The following is a 16,377-nucleotide window of genomic DNA, read 5'->3' on the forward strand; positions in this document are numbered from 1 at the left end:
ACTCATCGGTTTCTCATCGTATACCCCATCGCTGGATAATGTGACATATACTTAAGTTGGATCCGATCTCGATGCTTAAAAACATTAAACAGTTTATAGTACACTTCTGCTGTCGCTTTCTTTTCCCAAATATTTTTTTTTCAGTCAATTAATAAATATCTAATTAAATAAGTCATATATTGCCTTTTTTATGTAATTTTAGCGATGAAGTTTCAGATGATAGCCCAGATCAGATGCCGATCACGATGCAATAGCGTCGAATGTCAAACACTTATTTTTCAGGATTTTTCTGAAAATATTTAAAAAACCAGAATTCTTTAACAGTCTTGAAACTTTATTACTTTGATTTTACTCCATTTTAAATACTAATTGCGTCTTTATAAGGCGATTACAACTTTCACTGGGTCTAATTAAACGAGTGCCGAATTGCTATGCTGCCACTTTTTTTTGAGCGACACTGAGCACTAGCGACAGTTTTCACTGGTACTTTGAGAGGGGTAAGAGAGGTTCTAGGGAGTGTTGGTATATCGCAAAAGCTCAGAAGCCTCTTGAAATATCGCCCGGAAAAGATAGACACACAGATATAATGTATAAATGTATGACCTAGAACTTTGAACATCTGAACTCAAAATCAATAGGGATCTTCCTTACTAAGGCCACAGGGAGTTGTTATGTAAAATTTCATTGCAAAACCTCAAAGGGTTCTCGAGATATTGCGCGGAAACGAAAGGGTTATTACAGACAGTATTTGCGAATGTATGACCTTGACCTTTAGACCTAAAAATCAATTGGGTTTTTCTTTAGTCCATAGGAAGTTCATATGCTAAATTTTATTGCAAAAGCTCAAAGAATTCTCGAGATATCGCGTGGAAACGAAAGCGTTACAGACAGACAGCTAATCCTGTTCTTACGAGAGGTACATTGTGGGGTAAAATTAACGTATTTTCCAGCAGTGTGGGGTTTTTTGGGTACTGTGGGGTTAACCCCATAATGAAGAGGTCTAATTACGTTCAAAATTACTCTATGAGGTCGAAAAACCTAAAATTAGATTTAACCTCACAAAGACTTTGTCCAAATTTTGGACATGTCCTTAGCGCAAAACGCTCAGACATTCAGAAATCTGCTGTTTAGAGGAGTTCGGTAATTGAATCGAGGAGTTCCGAATACCTGAGCATGCGCATATATTTAAAACTAACTGCGCATGCGCAGAATACGGAAGTAGCTGTGTTTGGACATTTTGTATTAGCAGTGAGGAAATTCGGAAACACAAAAAGCAAATGCAGTAAGTCTTACTATTTTGTTGCACCACATTGAAAAAAAGCTTTGTAAGTTGTTTGATATGATTCATACGTACATTATGCAGTTGTAGAATTTATTTAAAGTCAAGGAAAGGACACTTGTAGTCCACATAAACACATACCGATTGAAAACGGGCTTTTGTGAAAAAAATTATAATGAATGCACTGATAGTTCTTTTTTTAATCAGAGGTCTGCAATGAAAATCGACCGATACCCGGGGGTCGGGCTAGTGGTTTTCTGCAAGAGGGTCGCCCCGTTGGCCAGTAAAAAAAGATAATATTATTTATACACGTGCAATACATGCAAAGCACACCTGGTACGTATTTTCACTCGTTTTTTGCAACAAAAATCCAAACCATTTAAATTTTCCATATAACATGCTCCAACTGTCAATAAATCTCCATAATTTAATCCGTGTTGGAGTACTACTTGGCTTATTTACTTCAAAAAACGATCGTGTTTTTTTCTTAATTCGAATTTTCTCTATATCTATGGTAATTACATGCAGATATCTCATAACATAAATACATGTGATTCTTCCGATGGGAGACAAAATCTCTGGATTTTTCACGCCTCTTCCGCCCCTTCCGATTAATTTTTAAATCATCCGTGTTTAAATTTTTTTCAAATTGAATATTTTTGGCTTTAATTTTATCCTGTTTCGTAATATAATTGCTCTCTCTCTCTCTCTCTCAATTCATTCTAGATACGTACCAATTGTTTATCTACTCTTCACACATTTGTTTACATGTACTTGTAATCGTACCTTAATCTATAGAGAAAAAAATCAGAATGGAAAAATGGAATTAATGTCACTGCAATAAATTTTCACAGCAAGTAGGAATCGTAGGAATCAACATGGGGTTGTATAATTAGGTTGTAAAATTTAGTGGTATATCAATTTGATAAATGACAATCAATGTTTATAAATGAGTGTAGGACATTTTAATCAGTTGTTAAAATACCCAATATGTCACATTGCTTACACAGTCGCTTGTGTAATTATGTGCCGGATAAAAAAATTCACCTATTAAAGAAATTAAACAAATTACCTTTAGATACGTATATATAACTCTCTTTGTGTTAATGGAAAAAATATAATTGTCCTGTAAGATCAATTTGTACTTATTTTTCAAGATCGACCATTGAAAATTTAAAAGAATTAAATCACAATTAATAGTTTTTCTATAGCTAAACTTAAAGAAATTCAAGCTTAAAGCTTCATTTTGTAATTTACAATATTAATTCATCATTACTTTGAATATTTACAGTGAGAGTATGTAACTTAGCTAATACAGGTCTATCAGTATTTTCACACCTGTTAGATTTTGATTCCGTGTAGAAGCTCTAATTGCAACTCTTGTCAAAACAAAGGATTTGTATAGCATGATTATCTCGTGAATTTCACTATCAGGAGACGATCGATAGGGATTAGTTACGCTCTGGTGCACTTGACACCTGTGTTGTAGTAGAATGATTTTAAACTGCGTTAATACAAATCTTTGGTCAATTGAATAATTTTTTGTGTGTGTCTGTATGTTAGATAGAAATTCTGACAGCTTTATAAAAATAATATTAAAAATTTACCAGACTTTAAAAACTTCAGCAAAGTAGTTGATCGAGGATTAATTGAAAGGGGGGGGGGGGGTTTACACTGCTGATCATTACCTGAACATATTATAGTGAAGTTTTTAAATGAATTTTATTGACACTTACTGAAATAAATTTTTATACTTTATTTAATTCACCATTAAACTGTCTTTTAATTAAAGCTTTTATATTTTTTCTTATTAAAAAAATAGTTAGTAGTAAGGCACATGTATTTCTTCTTGAATGATTTGAATGTTACAAAAGAACACTAAGAGTTCCCGAAACTAGTCAAAAATATGTCGGACAATTGTCTTGTAAATATTCAAAATTCACCGGACAGTTGTAAAATTTACCGGACATTAATTTTTTGTATTAAATCTCTATAATATCCTCTAACATATTATAGGATTGGAAATTGTAACGATATAATAAATGATATGTGTAAATAAAAAGATGGCAGATTAAAAAAAAAAAATTATTGAAATATTTTGTATATGGCCTTTGTATGCAGGATTTGACGTTGCCGAAGGCGTGTGATGACCAACGCTTAATTCATGTATAAATTTATTATGTCCTTTCTGACAGATTTTTAAAATGTTTTTAAAAATAAAATCTGCAACATGACAACTCTTGGTTGATTGTTTGGAAAATATGTTGTTTTCCAGGCTTTTTTCTTTTGGATTTTTGTATTTTATGTGCCAGGAAAAATATTACGTAAAATATCAAACTCGTTTTAAAAAGCCTGGTAAAACGTCCGATATTTCTGACTAGTTAAAATTTATTATGCAACCTCCATACAGTTAAAAATATGTACTAATGATATAAAGATATGCAAATTTATCATGAAAATGATGATTTTAAGTGAATTTGTTGTCGTTTTACTACATTCAAGTCAATCCGCTATTTTTAGAAAAGGGGAAAAACGCGCTTGTATTTTAAATGCTATCAAATACATTAAAAAAAATCCAGAAGTTGGTATAATATTATCATGCTTAAGATTAAATTATAGAGAAAATAATAAATGGTAACAAATTGTCTGTAATCAAGCAGAAATAGCAGGCACTCTTGCAACCCTGCAAATTCGTCCTTCAAAACGAAAGTAGATTGTCACATTTTTTTTTACTGTCAGAACTACAGAGTGCATATATTTATCATGGAAAATATTTGTTGACAGGGTTTTTAAAACTGTTTTTCCTCCCAGACTTATGGAAATTATTATTTTAATATGTAGCTTTTTATAGTAGACAATCAACGTCTACATTTTATTTAAACAAGATCTGGCGATGCCCTGACGTTTTTTTTTTTTTTTTTCATTCCTTTAGTTTTGCATTTGTTTATTGTCAGGACAATTGAATTAAATGATTTTGTTAAGATTATATGTAAAGGTTATACAGTCTGTAAAAAAAAAACCATCGGACATTTTGACCAATAAAATTAAGATTTTACCGGTCCCATTCAAAGTTCACCGGGGATCCCCGGTGGACCGGTGCGTTTCTGGAACTCTGAACACTTATGAACAAAACCTTAAAAAATTAATTTGGAATTCTTTAATTTCATATTTTTTAAATAGGCATGGATTAATATATATATACACACATACAAAGGTTTTGTGAAATTGACACGTTTAATTAAATCAACTGTAGTGGTTATTGCTGTTTATTTATTGACTGACTGGCTACTTCTTGGGCAAACTGGTATAAGAGGCCACCTGTTTTAAGTGACTAGTTTCTGGACTTCCCAAAGCTTAAAACAAGTTTGACTGTACTTTTTCACCTTTTACCAATATAAGAAAGTAGTTCACAGTACATGACAACTATGCTTTAAATAAATTTCGATGAATTTTAATTAGTAACTCGGAATTTTTGTATGTGATATAAATAAACATTTGCTTCTGTATTCCTTTGTAGAGTTCAGATACTGAAAGTGAACATCAGTGGAACTTTGATGATCTAGGCCGCTCTATTTTTGCAGCAACACCAGCATGCGTCGGACATTCATAAAGTTGAAAGAACAAACCTATGACTTGAACACACAATTTGTGATCTGAATATAGTTCACAAATTTAAGGAAAGCAACTATCAAAGACATCCAGATTGATGGTTAGTACATGTTATAAGTGCCCATAAAATCAAGACAACAATATTATTTTACAATAAATTAAAACATAACCTGTTAAAAAAAAATTGAACATTATCATTTATAAATATATTTTACTGTATTTTTTTTTTGACAGGTATACATGAAGTATGAATGAAAGACTTTTCAGAAGAACAAGCACAATCCCGATTCATTCTTGCCATTGTCTTCTCCAGACGGTGACATTTAGGACCTGACTTACTTTTCAGAAAAAGAAGATGAATCGATTTTTGATAGTTGAACTTAAAAAGATAACATTTTCAGGGGTCGTGGATTGAATGACATTTTCTTGCAATCTCCCATGCAGAGTTGTCGTTCGTTCCTCTCTCAGACACCTCTGCAATGGGCTCACGTCAAGATTTTTGACATAACGTATAAAACTTGATATTTGAAGAATTGTTTCAATTCAAATCAATAGTTCTGGATTGATTTAGTAAATATCTATCTAAAAATTCAGACATAAACATAGAAATTGAATTGTAATGAATTAAAACAAACGCACTATTTCTCGTGTTTAAAACTGTGTATACGCGAGCCAACGACAGAGGTGAATGTATGAGCCGATGGTAGAGAGTGATTTTCTTGATGGGCAACTAGTTTCAAGTATTTGGATGTCTATTCTCAAGTTACTGCAAACCTTAAATTAACTTCTTGATTATTAGTTAAATGTGAGACCGTTTCTTACTTGAAGTAATCATTTTTTGAATTGAGCTATGTAATCTCTGATTACTTATGTTTATGAGTAGTGTTCAGCTTTAAGACAAAAGGATCTTTTATGAACATTGCATTCGTCATGGTGAATTTCTATACATTAAGTAACAGTCATAGTTTTCGTCTTTTTTAATTAGCGATCTCATTTTAAATGTGAGAAATAATTATTAAACTGAAATGTACATTTATGTTGTTTGATTTTTATTTTTTTGAAAATTGTAAATCAATTGCATGTTGTTGTTTTTTTTTTCATTTTATTTTAGGGGATGGGAGTGGGGGTGCAGCTGTAAGTTTGAGTATATTTTCCAAAAGGATGTACATCGTTATTTTTGTTTAAATATCAATTTTAAAATGCAAAATGATGAGATATTAGACTACACATTTTTTCTTAAAACTTCATTTAAATTAATATATTTTGTTTAAAATAAGTAGCAACACCATGCAAGTTTTAGAGTTATTTGACAACTCACTATATACTTGTTTTTTTTTTTTTTTACATTTATGAAGATTGTCTCAAATTTTGAGGGTTTTTTTCTGTGTTCTACATTTATTGACATGTTTCTTATCTGTGTTCATCTTGTCGAGTAAATGAAAAGTTTGATTAAATTTTTTAAAAAAAATCAGGATCATCTCTTTTATTTATTATTATTAATTTACAATGAAATTATGTATGCTTTTGATGCATAATGTGCACTTCAAATTCATGCACCAGCAGATTCAAAGGAAAAATTCTCATTAGAAATAAGCAGTTAAGATAAAGAGATTATCCAATTAAAAATAGTTTGAAAAATATTTAAAACAAATTTTCAAGTATGTTATCAAAATAGGAAAAAGTATTATGAATATAGTTTGGTATTTTTAATAGTAAAAAAAAAAGAGGATATGACGTACTGGCAATTGCATCATCTCACTCAGGGTCTTTCCGTCAGAGTTCGGAAAAACAACCTCGAATGTATTAACATCACCTGATGTTAAAGGTTATGCTTTTCTTGTTTTTTTTCAAATATAGGATAGAGGAAGTAAGAAGTCCCTTTTATAGTAAGTTTTATGTAATATCATAGCATTGAATAAAATTAAACTCCATATTCCACAGATAAAAGGTCTTCATGCATTTATTTCGAAGATCATGAAAAGGGGGGGTTGTTGCCATGGCGTCTAACTAATACATTCGAGGTCATTTGTCATCTAGTCAGAAAGGCTCGAGAAGTTGCGATTGAACATAGTGGGGGTTCTTGTTCTTTTATTACCAGTCCCTGGTAGAGTTTTTTGATATTAGAACATACTGGGGTTTTCAAACACTTAAATTCATATGGTTACTGGTATCTGTTACATGAGAATACAGTGGGGTTGTTTGTTTAACACTCTGAGGTTACTAAGATGTCTAATATTTTCTATCAGAACATATTGTGGTTCTTGTCTAACACTTTGTGGGGTAATTGTTATCTTTTATCTATATAAGAACATAATGGGGTTGTTACACATTATGGGGTTAGTGTTGTCTATTATCTTTATAAGAGTACTTCGTGGGGTTGTTGTCCTAACACTTTATGGGGTTAGTGTTGTCTATTATCTTTATGAGAGTACATAGTGGGGTTGCTGTCCAAACACTTTATGGGGTTAGTGTTGTCTTTTATCTTAATAACAGTACATAGTGGGATTGCTGACCAAACACTTTATGGGGTTAGTGTTGTCTATTATCTTTATGAAAGTACATAGTGGGGTTGCTGTCCAAACACTTTATGGGGTTAGTGTTGTCTTTTATCTTAATAACAGTACATAGTGGGGTTGCTGTCCAAACACTTTATGGAGTTAGTGTTGTCTATTATCTTTATGAAAGTACATAGTGGAGTTGCTGTCCAAACACTTTATGGGGTTTATGTTGTCTATTATCTTTATGAAAGTACATAGTGGGGTTGCTGTCCAAACACTTTATGGGGTTAGTGTTGTCTATTATCTTTATGAAAATACATAGTGGGGTTGCTGTCCAAACACTTTATGGGGTTAGTGTTGTCTATTATCTTTACGAAAGTACATAGTGGGGTTGGTGTCCAAACACTTTATGGGGTTAGTGTTGTGTATTATCTTTATGAGAGTACATAGTGGGGTTGCTGTCCAAACACTTTATGGGGTTAGTGTTGTCTGTTATCTTTATGAGAGTACATAGTGGGATTGCTGACCAAACACTTTATGGGGTTAGTGTTGTCTATTATCTTTATGAGAGTACATAGTGGGGTTGCTGTCCAAACACTTTATGGGGTTAGTGTTGTGTATTATCTTTATGAGAGTACATAGTGGGGTTGCTGTCCAAACACTTTACGGGGTTAGTGTTGTCTATTATCTTTATGAGAGTACATAGTGGGGTTGCTGTCCAAACACTTTATGGGGTTAGTGTTGTCTATTATCTATATAAGAACATAGTGGGGTTGCTGTCCAAACACTTTATGGGGTTAGTGTTGTCTATTATCTTTATGCGAGTACATAGTGGGGTGGTTGTCCGAACTCTTTATGGGGTTAGTGTTGTCTATTATCTTTATGATAGTACATAGTGGGGTTGCTTTCCAAACACTTTATGGGGTTAGTGTTGTCTATTATCTTTATGAGAGTACATAGTGGGGTTGCTGTCCAAACACTTTATGGGGTTAGTGTTGTCTATTATCTTTATAAGAATACATAGTGGGGTTGTTGTCCAAACACTTAATGGGGTTAGTGTTGTCTATTATCTTTATAAGAGTACACACTGGGGTTGTTTGTCTTATAATTTATGGGGTTAGTGTTGTCTATTATTTCTTTATAGCATAGTGGGGTTGTTTGTTTAACACTCTCTGGAATATTCTTGTCTATCATCTTTATGTGAAAACATGATGGGTTAATTTACTTTGATGCAACAGTTATCCTCAAATAAAACACATTTTTTTGCATTGTTACTGTTAGGCAGTAGTTGAAAAATGTTATTGCAATATCCGTTCTAAGTTCTTCAGATAAACAGTAACAATTTTAAGTACTCATAATTAGTTGCCCGTAAAGTTGACTTGATATTAAATAATTTATTTTTAACCCCACAAATATAGATCTTTAACCCCACAAATATAGATCTTTAACCCCACAAATATAGACCTTTAACCCCACAATATACCATTTGTTTGAATTCCTAATGATACCTCTCAAGTCACCACTGTACTATTAATAACCCCACAAAGCAAAATTATAACCCCGCACCTTCCGTAAAATGCACAATGTACCTCTCAACTGTATAGATGACGGACGGACGGACAAACCCAAATTAATATCCCGCACTTTTCAAGTGGGGGACAAAAAGCGGGAGGGTGTATAAACTCTTCAAAAAAAAGAAACGCATTGTAGGAACAATGCCCTGCAAAATGTACGATTGTTTTAATTTGTCATACCTTTTATATTTATATGGATATGATATATTCGAGTGAAATGCGTGATTTTTTAATGGAATTGTTAAGTTTACAGCTATTCTACAAGTCTCACAGACAAAAAAGTCCTAAATTTGCAAATTTTCCTTAAAGAATGAAGGCGTACAAAGCGAGGACAACCCCCCCCCCCCCGCTCTGAAAAAAAAGACATTTCTCAATTCTAAAAGTAGTATTTTTTCAATTTTTTTTGGTGAATATCATCTTATACATATCAAATTCTGTATTGCATTGTTTTAATAATTTATTAATATATATATTTTTCACTATATATAATTTTCAGAAAAAGCTTCATGTCTGATTCGAACTCTCCGTTACGCAGGTTTGGATTAAGAACAACCGCTTTAACCACTGCGCTTCGAAGTATATGCATTATTGACGTCTTTTATTGTGATTTGTTAAAGCGTAATTTTTTTTTTAGAAAACTATTTCCATATAGAATGGGTTCAGATTCCATTTTTAGGACAAATGAAATAGATTTCACATTTACGTTCCCGTCATTTAAGCGTTCACGAAGAATGGAGACTTGACCCATTCGTGTTTAAAATTAGTTTTTTTTAGTGTAAAATCCATTTTCCACTAAATATGCTTAACTGTCAACTTTGAAATAAAGAATATCAAGTGACAAGTCTTTCAGTAAAATAAAATAAAAATTTTTGAAGATGATATTACTGAGAACATAATTTTAGAAAAATATAACTATTTTGTGAATTTTAAAAATTGAGTTCTGAAACATTTTGTATCAGAGGGGGGGGGGGGGGGGGGGGGTGTACAAGCCGTCTTTCTGTTGATCTCATTTTTCATTTGTTGAATTCTAATGGAGTTCCTTCAGGTACAAAGGGGCTATCAAAAACGGGGTTTCTCGATTTTTTGAATCCGGTTTTATCCGAAAAATGACGCTTCCTAAAATGCTGCATCCGAATGTTGCATACCACAAAAAGGAAAATGGGCGACCGGAAGCAGGAGTAACGCAATCTTCAATTGCAAGAGGTTTTGTTTTATGTTACGCATAGCGCCATATCTAACCTATAAAACATAAACCATCAACATCGAATACAATGTTCGCAAACATTATGGTAGACTAAGTGTGACATCAGGAGCACAACGGTGACCAACCAGTATTCCGACGGTCCGATAGTCCGACAGCCCAGTAGTCCGACGGTCCGATAGTCCGACAGCCCAGTAGTCCGAAGGTCCGATAGTCCGACAGCCCGGTAGTCCGACGTCTTGATAATCTATAGTCTTATATAACCAATTCCTTCAGCAAAAAAGGGGGAGGATTACACCTTGTCTGTGCTTGATTGGTATAGAAAGTCGGTTTGGAAATTTAAGTATAACTGAAGCATTATCATCCCACCCCTCCCCCATAAAATAAGTTTTTTGTATGCCCCCGTAATCAAAGTATCGGGGATACATAGCTTTTTAATACATTTTTTGCTACACTCTGATGAATAGCTTTGTATATATTATTTACTAATAAAAATGTTTATTAAATTGGTCTAACTATTTCCTTTTTGACTTGCCTGCTAGTCTAACATAACAATTGTTAGACAGCAACGTTGCTACAAATTTGACCCCAAAGCAATACAATGGTTTGACTCATATTTAAGGACAGATGATACAAACGAAAAAAAATTCCTGGATTGGTATATATTTTTGGGGCCTAATTTTATCGCAATCGATGCATATAATATATTTTCTTAGGAAGCGTATTACTGCCATTTAGACACTTCACTTTTTTTTTTTAATTTCTACATTTAATCTGTAACATCATTTTACACTTTAATCTGTAAATTTTACACATTAATCTGTAAATTGTACACTTTAATCTGTGCATTTTACACTTTAATCTGTAAATTTTACACATGAATCTGTAAATTGTACACTTTAATCTTTAAATTGTACACATTAATCTGTAAATGTTACACATTAATCTGTAAATGTTAAACATTAATCTTTTTTTACACATTAATCTGTAAATTTTACACTTTTAAGGGTAGATTGTACACTTTAATGTGTTAATTGTACACTTTAAAGTGTAAAATTTACACTTTAAAGTGTGAATTTTACACTTCAGTCTGCAAATTGTACAATTTAATCTGTAAATTTTACACTTTAATCTGTAAATTGTACACTTTAGTATGTAAATTTTACACATTAATCTGTAAATTATACACTTTAATCTGTAAATTGTACACATTAGTCTGTAAATTGTACACATTAATCTGTAAATTTCGACATTTATCTGTAAATTTAACAGTTTAAAGTGTAAATTTTACACTTTAAAGTGTAAATTGTACACTTTCATCTGTAAATTTTACACTTTCATCTGTAAATTTTACACTTTCATCTGTAAATTTTACACTTTCATCTGTAAATTTTACACTTTATTTGTTTATTCACATAGTCAATTTAGCAACATCACACATTCCCAGTAACGCATTTAAAGCCAACGGACCGTTAATCATGCAAGATAATTACAGAAGCGCAATATCTATCTCAACTGCAAAAAATCTTTGAGATATATATTTTTACTTTTCGGTACCCTATAGAAAAACTAAAGAAACACATGTATAAAAACTGAAATAAAAAGCAGATCCCTGATTTCTTATGCTGGGGAAAATTACGAGGACCATGATGAAAAGTCCATCCTTGTTTATCTTATACTAATAACCAAGTACGAGTACATGTAAAATAAGAATATACAAAAAATTGCAAACATCTTAGTTTAATATTTTTTCTCAAGTGTCAGATGTAAAACATCACAAATCGACCGTTCGATCATAACTTATTGCAGTTCAGATTGTTCAAAATAAAGTGTAAAATTTTACAGATTAAAGTGTAAAACTTAGAGATTAAAGTGTAAAATTTACAGATTAAAGTGTAGAAATTAAAAGAAAATGAAGTGTCTAAGTGGCACTAATACGCTTCCGTAATTTCTAGAATATAAAGAAATTGTAAACATCTGTGTTGTTCAAAGATCTGCTCTTCTAAAACCATACAACTATTTTTTTTTCACTTTAAATTCCATTTTTATGCAAATTTGAATGAATAATTAAAAACTACGCAGTTAAAGGTATTTGTATAACCCCATGGGGATCCAGGTTAGAATAGGTCCTCAGTACCCCCTTGCTTGTCGTTAAAGCGCAAGGAAAAGTACAATCGGCCCCCTTAAACATGACCCAAGTTGTTATTTTCAAATTGTTTGACAAAAGTTTGTTTGTATCATATGTAAACCCATTTAGGAACTATCAAAAATTATATTTGAATTCGATATAATTTGTTATAACGAATTTATTTCTTTATTATAACAATTCCTTAGAATTTGTTATATCAATTTTAATTCAAAAAGTTTTTATAACGAATTTAATTTGATTAAACGAATTATAAAATTTGTTATTACATATTAAATTAGTCTTAAAAAATCTGTAATTTGTTATAACGGATTAAATTCGTTTAAACAAATTCCAAAATCGGGCCTATAGAAAAATATATTTGAATTCAAAATAAGATTTCTTGAATTCGTTTAAACAAATTTAATTTGTTATAACAAATTTTAAAAAATCGTTTGAAAAAAATTTCATTTTGAAAACAAATTTCAGAATTTGTTCAAACGAGTTAAATTCGTATTAAGAATAATTTGAATTCGTTATATCGAATTCAACAAATTTGTTATAACAGATTAAACTCATTATGACGAGTTAAAAGAAATTGTTATAACGAATTAAATTTGTTAAAACAAGTTCGACAATTCGTTCTATCAAATTTAAAAAATATCGCCTAAATGGGCTTCCGTTGCATCATCTGTCCTCAAACTGTCGATTTCAGAGTGTTCAACATGGAAATATATTATCTGAAAAATAGTTAGTCAGAGTACGAGTGCCACTGGGATCAATCTTATGTCCACTTCTTTTCTTATTTTACATCAATGATCTCCCTTTATTCATAGAGAAATCAAGCATTGACTTATTTGCGGATGACCCCACACTTCACTTTTCTGACAATAACGTTTCTTCCATTCAAAATATGTTATCTTCGGACATAAGTAATATAGAAAGATGGTGTTATCGGAATCAGATGATTTTGAATACTAGAAAAACAAAATGGATGTTGATAGACACACATCAAAGACGATCAAAAGTGACAAACCAAAATTTAAATTTACAAATTTCATTGAGAGTGTTACACATGAAAAATTACTTGGAATTCATATTGAATATTCACTTAATTTTTATACACATGTCGATGCTGTTTGTAAAGAACTATATGCGGTATTAACCAAAATTTGCCCCCCAAAATCATACTTTGATGGAGTAATAAGATATCTGTCGATATTTTAAATAAAAGTCACCGAGCGCATGTGTGTTCAGGATAAATATTTTGATATAATGTGTAGAATGATAATATCAATGAAATATGTTATGAAATTTTACGAAGAATTAATTCAGCACATTTCAGGAAGTTTTCAAAATTTGAAGCATCTGTATTACGAAGAATTAAGAAGTATCTTCCATTAAGGTATACTTTTACACAGATGACTAAAATTTCCACTGATAAGAACGACAAACCGCCTATTGCACATTGTATACCTATGATTCTTGTGTTAAATTTCAATTTCAAATAGTTAGGTCAATGGCCTCGTTTTCATGCAAGGGGCCCCTGAGTATTTCTCGGAAAATACCTCAAATTTTGACACTATGACTATTGTTTTCTCCACTCGCAAAATATTACAAACAACGAAACTCTTTAAATAATATACAATTATTGCTGGTTTTGAGGTCAATACAATGATTTAGCCATCTGAGGAGTACAATATTCACCAAGCCCGAAGGGCGAGGTGAATATTGTACTTCGAAGATGGCTAAATCATTGTATTGACCGAAAAAAACAGCAATAATTGTTTATTATATGATTTATTGATAAAATGAAACAACTTATTTTATTAAGTCCTAGCCAAATACAAGAGAGATGCAGAATTAAAATGTGAATAAACCTTACCAGTTGGATCAAATTAATTTTTTTTAATCAATTTTAGTTGCCATGAAAAAAAAATATATTGTCAGTCTTTTTTATAGGATAGATTTTAAAAGGAAAGAGTATTATGAGCGAAAACTGACTGCCAAAAAAATAAGGTGTTCAGTGAAAGTTTTGGAGGGGGGTCCCTGCATCGCCTTTTACCACCCCCACCTAAAATATATATTCACTTGTGTTTTGTTCATATGAAAACAAGATGTGTTTGTAAAACACTGATGCCCCCGTATGGCAACATAGCAAAGATTAATCTTTTATCAAATGGAAATTTAATTAATTGGTACCAAAAGTAGGGTATTCTCACTGGAAAACAATTGTCAAATTTGAAGGTAAGCTAATGTTAAAGGTGTTTAATAAGTACAAAAATCTCCAAGGTCAAGGTCAAAAGGTCAATGTAAATAGTAGCAAATGAAAGGTCTTGCCACATAAAATACTTATGTAGAGCATAAAAGCCCCAACCCTAGCCGTTCAGACGTTATGGTTAACGTTCAATTTCTTAAAGTAGGTCAAACTCCAAGGTCAAGGTCAAAGATCTTCATATCCAATGAAGGGTCTTCTCACAAGGATTACATATATGAAGTATGAAAGCCCTATCCCTTACCGTTCAAAAGTTATGGCCATGGTTAAAGTTTTTTCCCAAGTATTGAAATCTACAAGGTCAAAGGGTCAAGGTTGTTGGTATCCAGTGAAAGGTCCTTTAACAAACATTGCATATGTGCAGTATAAATGTCCTGGTGTTTACTGTTCAAAAGATATGGCCAAAATAAAATTTTAAAATTTTCTTGTAAAAGTGGGTCAAACTCCAAGGTCAAGGTCAAAAGGTCAAATTTGATGGTACCCAAAGAAAGGTCTTGTCACAAGGAATACACGTATGAAATATGAAAGTCATAGCTCCACTTATTCAAAAGTTATGGGTAAGGTTAAAGTTTTTTGCGGACAAACAAACAGAGAGACAGACAGACAGACACGACAAAAACTATGTACCCCCAAAACTTTGTTTACGGGGGCATAAAAAAAATCATAGTCGTTTTAAATAGCTTTCTAAAACAATTTGTATGAATTTTGAATTTCCCAATCTATTTTTAGATCAATGTTGAGGAAATACCGTATAAGTGGAAATTTTAGCGAGACGCAAATTTAGCGATTTCTCCCTAAAAACTTGTATTTTATTTTTAGCGAAAGCAATTTCAGCGAATTTAAAATGCTTACTAAAGAAGCTTATACAAATATAATGCGATTATATTTTTAGCGATATTCAATTTTAGCGATCAAAACGGCCTCACTAATAATGCCAAAATTAAATCCTCGCTAAAATTACTACTTATACGGTAAATCCTTGTATTGACCTGGAACGTCACGTGCAGGTCAATACAACATAGTATTTTTCTAACATAGTTGGATCTTAGCGAATCAGAGAGATGGATTATATTCAATCATATAATAATGAATATTATAGCAATGTAACCGAGTTGCTCCTTATAAAGAAACGAGTAGGGTTTTGGACCATGAATGTAATAATTATAAAAAGTCCGAATTTCCTCTGTCATATTTATACATTTCTTTGTTTGCTACGTACGTCCCTGTTTGTAATTCAGAAAATATTCCACTATTAGTGATTCATAAAGTTATACATGTATATGGCTTGTCTGAGATAAAAATACCATATATAAAGATATACATGTTGTGTGTTACTGGTATTTACGTTCAAATAAAAAAAATCACAATTTTTTTAACTCTTATTAGGCAGGATAAAATCTCATGTTCTATCTGGTCGATACAATGACCATGTCAGCAAATACAATTTATCATTGAATGAAATGCTGACTGACGTTTTTCATACCAATTGTTAGTCCATTATTTATACACTGAATTGACTCCGGATTTTTTCCGTTATTTCCTGATTATGACAATGAGCACACGGCGGGTGTGACCGGTCAGCAGGGGATGCTCACTCCTCCATGGCACCTGATCCCACCTCTGATGTTTCGGAAATCCGTGTATTGCTCTGTTGTCTTGTTTTGTATATTTGTTTAATGGACGTTGAGATTGAATACTGTTCGTTATTTCCATATCATTAATTACTTCTATTGAATTTCCAAACACAACAACAGGGATTCGAGCAGAAGCTCGGCCGTCTCACTGCATCTTTCAACCTCCAAGAAACTATATATCA

General features: G+C 32.0%; 1 protein-coding gene and 1 long non-coding RNA gene across 3 annotated transcripts in view; one reads left to right on the plus strand and one right to left on the minus strand.

Annotated features, from left to right (window-relative positions):
* Positions 1-16,377, minus strand: part of LOC134276984 (uncharacterized) — a 42,393-nt gene that overhangs the window by 21,305 nt on the left and 4,711 nt on the right. The gene's annotated exons all lie outside the window — the stretch shown is intronic.
* Positions 1,109-5,274, plus strand: LOC134276983 (uncharacterized). Of its 2 annotated transcripts, XR_009994154.1 has the most exons (4): positions 1,109-1,282; positions 1,487-1,615; positions 4,797-4,988; positions 5,123-5,274. It is a non-coding gene; the product is annotated as an uncharacterized LOC134276983 (long non-coding RNA). The 2 variants fall into 2 exon arrangements; XR_009994155.1 differs by lacking the exon at positions 1,487-1,615 and having other exon boundaries at positions 5,123-5,271.

The sequence above is a fragment of the Saccostrea cucullata genome, unplaced genomic scaffold (assembly GCF_032062105.1).
Source record: "Saccostrea cucullata isolate Sc308-1 unplaced genomic scaffold, CSIRO_AGI_Scuc_v1 ctg386, whole genome shotgun sequence".
Classification (NCBI taxonomy): Eukaryota; Metazoa; Mollusca; class Bivalvia; order Ostreida; family Ostreidae; genus Saccostrea; species Saccostrea cuccullata.